We start from the raw sequence: 8,916 nt of genomic DNA, 5'->3' as shown, positions 1-8,916 counted from the left end.
ATTTTGCACATTTATACATAGTTAATAATTAAGGCAGAATTAATTTTTAATACCAGTAATAGACCATAAAAAAATTTCTAAGTTAGACCACTGCTGACATCTACCTCATGTTTGTATCCTTAAAGGTAGGAAAAATAATGTTTAATATCGTCACATTTCTTCCTACATTTTGCACATCACAGATGAAAAAAAAAGCTTCCATAATATCTCTTATAGAAGTCGTAGTACACATAGTACAAGTAATTATGTCTTAGACTCCACATTCACCATAGTTCTAATGGCTAAACCCAAGGCCTTTCAGTGAATATCTTATGCTCTACTCAGGGGATTTTCTAGGAAATAAACCTGTAAAAAGTTTTATCCTAAATTTCCATGTTATTTCTAATGAAGATATAGTTATTGAATAGATGTACTTGTAGAAAATAGTAAGACACAAAGGTTTAGAGAAGTGATATGTTACAACCAGTTGGGTCAAACTAGATATCACTGGAGGGCATAAGAAGTAACAGGGCAGGCAGGGTGGGCAAAGGCAGGGGACCAAACAAGTAGGAAAAAGTCTGGCAGAGGTGAATCTAGTTCACTGAAGTAGGCAGAGCAGGAAGGATTAGGAAGACTGGAGGTAAGTAGGGTCCAAAATCCAGGAAGTCAGAAGCCACCTATGTGATATCGAAAGACAAAGACTGAATGCTCCCTGCCCTCTTTTTTATACTCTGAACTTACTGTCCATATGACTTCCTCCTAATTAAGAAAGAGGTAGAAAGCTTCCCAAAAGATTCTTATAGCAATCTAATAACAGTATTACCTAACGCTATGAATCTTTCCTTGATACACCAGATTTTTATAGACATGGTTCGAAAATAACAGAAAATGTGCTATAAAACGGTGACAGTCAATTAAACTAAGTTACTTGATTTTCAGACAACACTCTTCAAATAAGGACCATTGGTTCTTCAAATAAATACTGAGCAGCACACAAAGTACCCGAGATTCAAAGTCAGGTAAGATGAGCTCTTGCCCTCACTCAGCCCTAGTGTAGTGAGAGAAGCAAACGAAGTACTATGATATCACGAGCGATGCCAAAATAGAGGTGTATCAAAAGTACTGCAGGAATAGAGATGGGGAACCATTAAGCAAACATTTGTGAGATCTCTTGAAACCACTTCATAAACTTCTGAAGCAAACACTGAAAAATGATCTGTTGGCATCTAAAATAAAATGTTTTGTGCCTAAGGGAGATCCCTAGCAGCGGTGCGCGGAACGGATGGAATGTCCGCGGGGCCGAGAGGGCCGTCGCAGTCAAGATGACCTCTGAGGGGAACAGGGATGTCGCAGCAGCCATACAGGCTGTGGAAGAAGGGCAGGCGGACTGCCGAAGACCCCAGTTCCCTCCAAGATTCTGTCAACTTCTTCTTCCAGAGGTTTTTTTCTGGCGATGCGAAACATTCAGCACAGCAGACCCTGCTTTCCCCTGAGGCTTGGAAGGGGGGCTGGGCCCTAATCCGGGGACCCCTCAACTGGGCACTGCACAGAGAATCGATTTCTGGAGCAGCGCCATTCTCTTCCTGGGGCCTCATTGTTTGCCCATATTGGCATTGGCTTCTCTAGGCCCACTTGTTTGTTTCCCTGTTGCTTCAGGAATGGGGTGATTAAATGCTTGTTAAGTGCAGCAAAAAAAAAAAAAAAAAAGTTATGTGCCTAAAACACACTAAAAATTCCTGCTAGCTATGACACAGAAATATTGACTACCAAATAAGAATTATCCCACTCAGAATTGCTCAGTAGTAAACAAACAGAATATGAAGTTGGTTTATTAAAAAAAAAAAAACCCATCCATTTTTTCACTTTGTATCCATTAAGATTTATTTGTACTAAAGATGTATGGCTGCTCCAGTTAGGAAAGAGGCCTCTTGGTCTTGGAAAACAGGAAAAACATCTTTCTTCATTTTCTGACACAATTAGCACAGGGTTATATTTACTAAGCTAGAATAATATTTTCATGTTGATGTCATTGGTGAGATTCCTGCTAACACTGACTGGTCACACACACATCTAGAGTTGCTGCAATTCGGAATTTCTCGTAGGCTAAACAACTACAGGCTCCATTGGCACGTCTCCTGAGTAAGCCAGCGAACAGCATTCTCCCACATTCAGAGCAACAAAACGTGGCAACCTAGGAGGCTGGTCCAAAGGAAGAGAACTGATGTACAGACAGTGCGAGCCCTGCAAAAAACTGGATAAACTACAGTCGATTCCAATACCATTAGGGCCAGCAATTCACGACTATGGCATTGCCCATACTTCTGTGTTTTTATCTGTTTGCAAGGATTCATTACTAATAATTAAGTATTAAAGCTTAGAAATTTAAGCAGAACAAAGACTGTCCTTGACACATGCTTATACTCCTACAGGCCAGGGATAAAGGAGAGTTAAACTGGTAGGCTGGGAACTGCAATAACCTGAAGACCACGTTTCCTGACAAGCATACAAACACCATCCTTCATGTGTATCTAGATCTCTGCTGCACAGATTCATGCTTTCCACCAAGTACGATTCCAATAAAACGTCATGTCAACACTGCATGTGAAGGCTAAGATGTGGCCTCTCACCTAGCACAGATTCTCTGAATGTATCTTTTGGAAGTGTTAATTTGTTGGATAATCAAATCCCCAAACCCTAATTTTTCTTGACCTATCATAGTCTCTACTTCCTAGGTAAACAGATCAACTCCAAAATAGTCTGACTTCCAGGGGCTCTGCTGTAGTTTTCGTCATCCCAACTACTCCTTGTCACACTCAAAAAGACTAAAGTAGTCACTGAATGCATCTCCAAGGTCACTGCTTACAGAAACATCTGTATAATTGTAAGTACATACGTGGCAAACACTGGCCTGTCTGTGAGGACTTTATTGTTCATGCCCACCTGTTCTACACAAAAATCTCCAGTGTTAAAGACAAAAAGTCGTACACTCCGAATCTCCAAAGCTCCCTCCAAGGACATACTGCTTCATTAAATTCCTCAATATGCTTTTATTTGTGCAGAGTAGTAACAAAAGAATAAAAGAGCTGATGTGTATCATTTTTGCCACAATTTTCAATAGAGTGAGCAGACCTGATGAAGTTGGGTAGTAATAAAACATGGAGGCTTTCAGCCTTCTGTTCATAAGTACCTGCAAATAAAATCTTGTAATAGGATTTTGAAAGACATTGCCTGTCCTTTGGGAAAGCTCTGTCAAGGATTTAGAGTGCAAAACTACTTACAGTTACTATAAGTAATCCGTTTCATTTGCTAAGCCTGGTGATGGCAATTCATATTTGAAAGGTAAAAAATAAAAGTATGATTTTAACAGGAAGTTAAGGGTAATAAGATGCATTGAGTGGAAAGCTACAGGAATCTGTGTCCAACTGCTTTTCTTAGCTCATGAACTTTATGCTAAATCACAAACATTCATCCATTTAAGGAAAAAGGGGGAAATGACAACTAGAGCTGCTTTATAAGTTATATATTCGTATAGTGACAGAAAGATCATGGGTAAATATGTTCCAATGCCTTCCCTCTTCCTCCAACTTCCTCCAAAATAAAAATTGTAGGCTTGTCACAAAGATGTCCTTACATCAGACTTCTCAGTAACTGTCTTTCTTGCACGTTAGCACATAACTACTGGACAGAGGCCAAATTCATCTTGTTCTGCAACAGAGTTAATAGCATCTTTACCTCTATCATCAATGAAACACAATTAAAATTATACAGACAAGACTCGTCTACAATCCTCAAACAATATTTCTAACTTGTCTTTCTTCTGGTTCACTGGTGAGCAACATTTTTAATTTAAAATTATTATTTTTTTAAAATTACAGTTTTTGTGGGCTTCATTTTTCCCTATCACATCCTGCAAATGTCAGAACTTCAGTACTTGATGGTAACAAAGACAGACTGATGGGACCAAAGCTCTACTTTGTACCCGCTACTGCTACATTACAGCCATTTTCAGATAGCGAATGGATTGACTAACATTTCTTGCTATATCGTGACCATTTTTTTTAAAGCAGGAATTTGTAGGTACTCAAGATAGTATTCTTATTCCAATCTTGCTTCCTTTCCATGATGGAACAGGTAAAAACTGACTTATGAAGACTATACTGACTTAAAAGAAGGAATATGAAAATTATACTGATCGTAACATAGCTAATGGGTAAGTGGAATTCAATAAATTTGTTTTAAATCAAAATTGTATGTTGTCTTTGCCGATGGAGATGTTTCAGGCCACAGGAATCTTGTACAGAAACAAATGTATGTTCAGTTCTGTGGCAGTGTCTAAGAACACTTAAGTGACCAGGTTCCTATTACAGTAAAAATATAATTTAGGAACCTCCCAAATATGGATTAGAGTCCCTTCCTTTGTGTTACTAAAGCATACTATGTATATACCACCACCATGCTAATTACCATTTCACATTATAATTATGTGCTTCCCAGTAAATTATGAACTTCTTGAGAGGAAGGACAATGTGTCTATTTTTGTTTAAATCAGGGATCAGCACTGTTTGCACTAGGCATTTGACTACTTCAAGCGAAAGCCTATTTCATGCAAAATAATGTGTACAGAATCTTCCCTTAAGTGGTTAAACGTAGAATGTCCATTCCTCCCACCTTAATGCCTACTTGGGGTCAGAGACTTGTTGATTTTATTCACAGTTATATCCCCAGTAGATGAACAGTGTCTGACACATAGTAGGCTCTCAGTAAATTCATCTAACAAATGAATGAACAAGGCTACGTCTCTTAGTCTTAGAGTGGCATAATATTAGAGCAAACATCCTTACTGCCTTTCCTGCATGAAGTGATTTCCTGAAAAAGCATTCTACTGCATCATAGGCTCGCTCCTTTTCCCACAGATATTATACTGTATGGCATTTCCCAAAGATGTTTGTTAATAGGTTCTACAAGAAAAATAAATTCCAGATTTAAATAAGTTTGGGAAATACTAATTTAAAAAGCCTAGTCTTTTGAGAAGGACTTCGCTGAGACTTGTTATGAGACTCTCCAAAACTTATCTGGCCATATACCCATCGGGAAACACGATTACAGATGGTGACAATCTCTCTCATGGCACATTTTTGGAAACCAGAGTATAAGGGTTCATGGTTGGAATGATGCTCCCACTGAAATGACTTCCAAAAGTAAGGGCTCGTGAGACTGGTTAAGACTCTGCTGAAACTGAAAGCAGTGTAAATTGGTTAGATGCTTCAGGAAAGTAATTTGGTGATACATTTTTTTAAAAACCCAAGGAAATAATCTAATATATTAAAATCGCTTGCATGTAAGATGTTCAATTCAGTGATGTTATGGGAAGAAATTAGAAATGAACTATCCAATAATAAAAAATAGTTAAAGAGGAGAATGAAATATTAAGCAATCATAAAAATAATTATAAAAATGACTATGATAAAAGGTTGTTTAAAAACATGGTATGAAATTATATCTATGCTCTGGTTATACAACTATGTCAAATAGTATATGCAAATGTACGAGCATTGGGAAAGGATAGTGAAATTTTTAAATAGTTTGACATAATGCATTTGTCTCATTTTGATTTCCATTAATGCTATTTAAATTATGAGAAATATAATAAAGAAAGCGAAATATTGGTTTCCATTTCTCCAGACTATTTTTTTCTACTTCCTCAGTCTAATGTCAGCTATAAAGAGATATAGTATCAAAACCACCAGAAAATGTTTAAGTCATAATGTCTGACACTTATTGACAGATCAGAACACTTCAAATTTCACTAGAAAGCAGTATACTGAGAATCACCCAGGCAGGAGCAAGATTTCTCCTGAAGAATGCAGAACCGGCAACATTAGAGAGGCAGTGCTTAAACATTAGAGAGGTAATATACTGATGTAGTGAGAGGGAAGAACACAAATCTGGGTTTGAGTCCTCGCTCCTCTTTTAAATAGGAGTATGGTCAGCTGACCTGATCTCCTCACTTATGAGAATCATGACTATCCCTACACCGTGCACCGTATTTTTTTTTTTTTCCAAGATTAAGCTCCTAGCTGGGATCAGGCCCTAAACCACTGTTAGTTAGTTAACATAGTTAGTTAACATTGTTAGTGCCTTTTCCCAATGAGCTATGGGAAAAAATTTCCCCTATGAAACATCTTTAAAAATATTCATCTCAAACACTTTAAAATTGTTCCCATATTGCATACATTTTAAAGTATATGATTGATAAGTGAAAAATGAGCTGTTAAGGACATACAACCAGGAGTGTATACTAGTGCATGGCTGTATAGATAACCATGGTAAATGTAAGAAACAAATTAATAGTAATTTTCAAATGATAATACAACAAGAGCAACTGAAACGACTTCCTATGCCTTAAAAATTGTAAGGGAGTTGAAAGAAACTTCAATTCTAAAACTTATACTCAACAAAACAATAAAAAAAATCCATGCATTCGATAAATAATTATTACCACATGAAAAGAACAATGTTGGAACTTAAGAAATCCAGTTACTTTATTTTCACTTTTCTACTGTTCTCCCTTTGTCAATTTACCTTCCTCATCTCTGGGTTCTACCTTTTCTCTTCTTTTTTATAAATATCATTCATTTGAATCCACACATGAGGGTCGGTGAAATGATAGACGAAAATGCATATATTTATTAAAGGTGGAAAAAGGTCATGGATCAACCTTAATTAAGCTCACCAAAATAATCTCAGTAACCTTAATTAAGATCACCAAAATAATAGTGACTGTGTAGCACTAACTGCAGACTATAGCTAATATTACTGAGCAAAGTCCATATACCAGACACTTTACCTATACTAAACCATTAAATTTGCACAACGAGCCTATGAGGTTGATATTATTAGTATTCCCATTTTACTGATGAGGAAACTGAGTCAAAGAGGGGTTTAGTCATTTGCCCAAGTCATATGGCCAAACTGTACAAAAAGCAGGGATATGAATGAAGCAAGTAGCTGGCCTCCAGAGCCCACGCCCACTTTGCTCTGCCGTGTTTACTCTGGTTAACATATCCTGTGTGGACACCATGGACTGATGTATGTGGACGAGAGGAGGGACAATAAAAAAATGAGAGGCATAAGTACTACAGTACCCACCGTGGACTTATTTATCTAAATTGTTTATTTACGTGGTTAGTATTTTTTCCTACAGGGAAATTATAGGGCATAACTGAGAATAACATATTATTAACATTTTGTATTTTGATATCAAAAATAATTTCCAAAAGTCCAAATATAACTGTTGACATTTGAAGAGAACACTTGCAGTGATATTTAACAGGTAGAAACAAACTGTTTCCTCCCAGCCTTCTGTAACTTCTATGTTTTATATAGCATATGTTTGGACTTCAAAAAGAGTAATGATACTTAAAAGTGCTACTTTGCAATTAAGAAATCATATACAAATGCCCTGAACTGATGAATGGATAAATACAATGTAGTATATCCACAGTATAGAATATAAATTTTAGAATAAAAAGGAATGAATTAGTGATACATACCACAACTTGGATGAACCTTGAAAACATTACAAGTGAAAGAAACGAGACAGAAAAGGCCACATATAATTCCATTTACATAAGCTATCCAGAATAGATAAATCTATAGAGACAGAAAGTAGATCAGTACTTGCCTAGGGGTGGATGGGGATTGAGGGAAAATGGGGAATGACTGCTAATAGGTATGGGGTTTCTTTCTGGGATGATGAAAATGTTCTAAAATTAATTGTGGCAACGGTTACATAACTGTGTGAATATACTAAAAACCATAGAACAGTGTATACTTTAGATGTGTGAACAGTATGGTACCTGAATTATATCTCAATAAAGTTGTATATAAAGGAAATCCCACAAAACACTTAAAAAGGGGCCACATTGTCCACTTCACACATGGAGTTCTACTGATTTCATGATAGACTCCATATGAACCCTTTTAATAGTTACATTAGCTATACAGTGAAATAAAAGCAGAATAGTTTTAACTAATGTAAAGAGTTGGGCAATAATGAAAATTAATGGAAGAAAGCATTTATCTAAGAAAAGTTCTAAGAATTACTAGATAAAGTGCCGATTTTCACTGAATAATTCGATCCCTCTGTAGGCAGTACAGGGGATAAGAGAAATAAGGTTGCAGAGTACTAAAATAAAAGATGAAACAGATCAAAGTAAAGCTAGAAAATTCATCTTCAAGAGACCAAAAGACACACATGACAAGGCAAAAGTGGACTGTGGTATAAACACAGTTACAAAAAGAGTATACTTGTCAGACTAAAGGGACCAGACAGGACATGCACAGCTACTACTTATTTAGCATCTATTAGGTGCCAGGATCTGTACTTGGCCAGTTATACTGAAAAACAACAGTCTGAGAGATAAACGTTAATACTGCCCTTCCAAACTGTCTTGGGAAGGGGTGCCAGGGTAGCAAATTCTAGAGTGAGGAATAGACAATTCAGGATACTGCTGCTGCCGTAAGTCATTCAGCCTACTCCGCTTCATCTGATTCCATGTCATTAGGCAACCTTCTGACTATCCTCTGGCTTCCCACAAGTGAACAAGCAATGTGGATAACACATCTAGAGATCTATGGAAGAGTAAAGCAATAGAGCAAAAGAGGTTATTGCATGTATAGAGTCTGGATGAATACACACAGACTAAGCTGTTGACGATTGTTATCTCATGAGGTGGGATCAGAAAGGACTTTGTACTTACACGTATCCATATTTGGATCAGTTCTTTTTTTTTTTTTTTAATTTAACTGTACTACTTTTCTACTAGGAATAGTTTGATAACTCTTCATAAAAATTTGTCTTTACCTTATTACTAGCTGATCTGACAAAACTTTTCTGGTCTGCATGTCGCTTTAATAAATTAGCCTCTTGAGTTG

The sequence above is a fragment of the Pteropus alecto genome, unplaced genomic scaffold (assembly GCF_000325575.1).
Source record: "Pteropus alecto unplaced genomic scaffold, ASM32557v1 scaffold111, whole genome shotgun sequence".
NCBI lineage: Eukaryota > Metazoa > Chordata > Mammalia > Chiroptera > Pteropodidae > Pteropus > Pteropus alecto.
The sequence above is the reverse complement of the archived record's forward strand: the minus strand, read 5'-3'. Positions refer to the sequence as shown.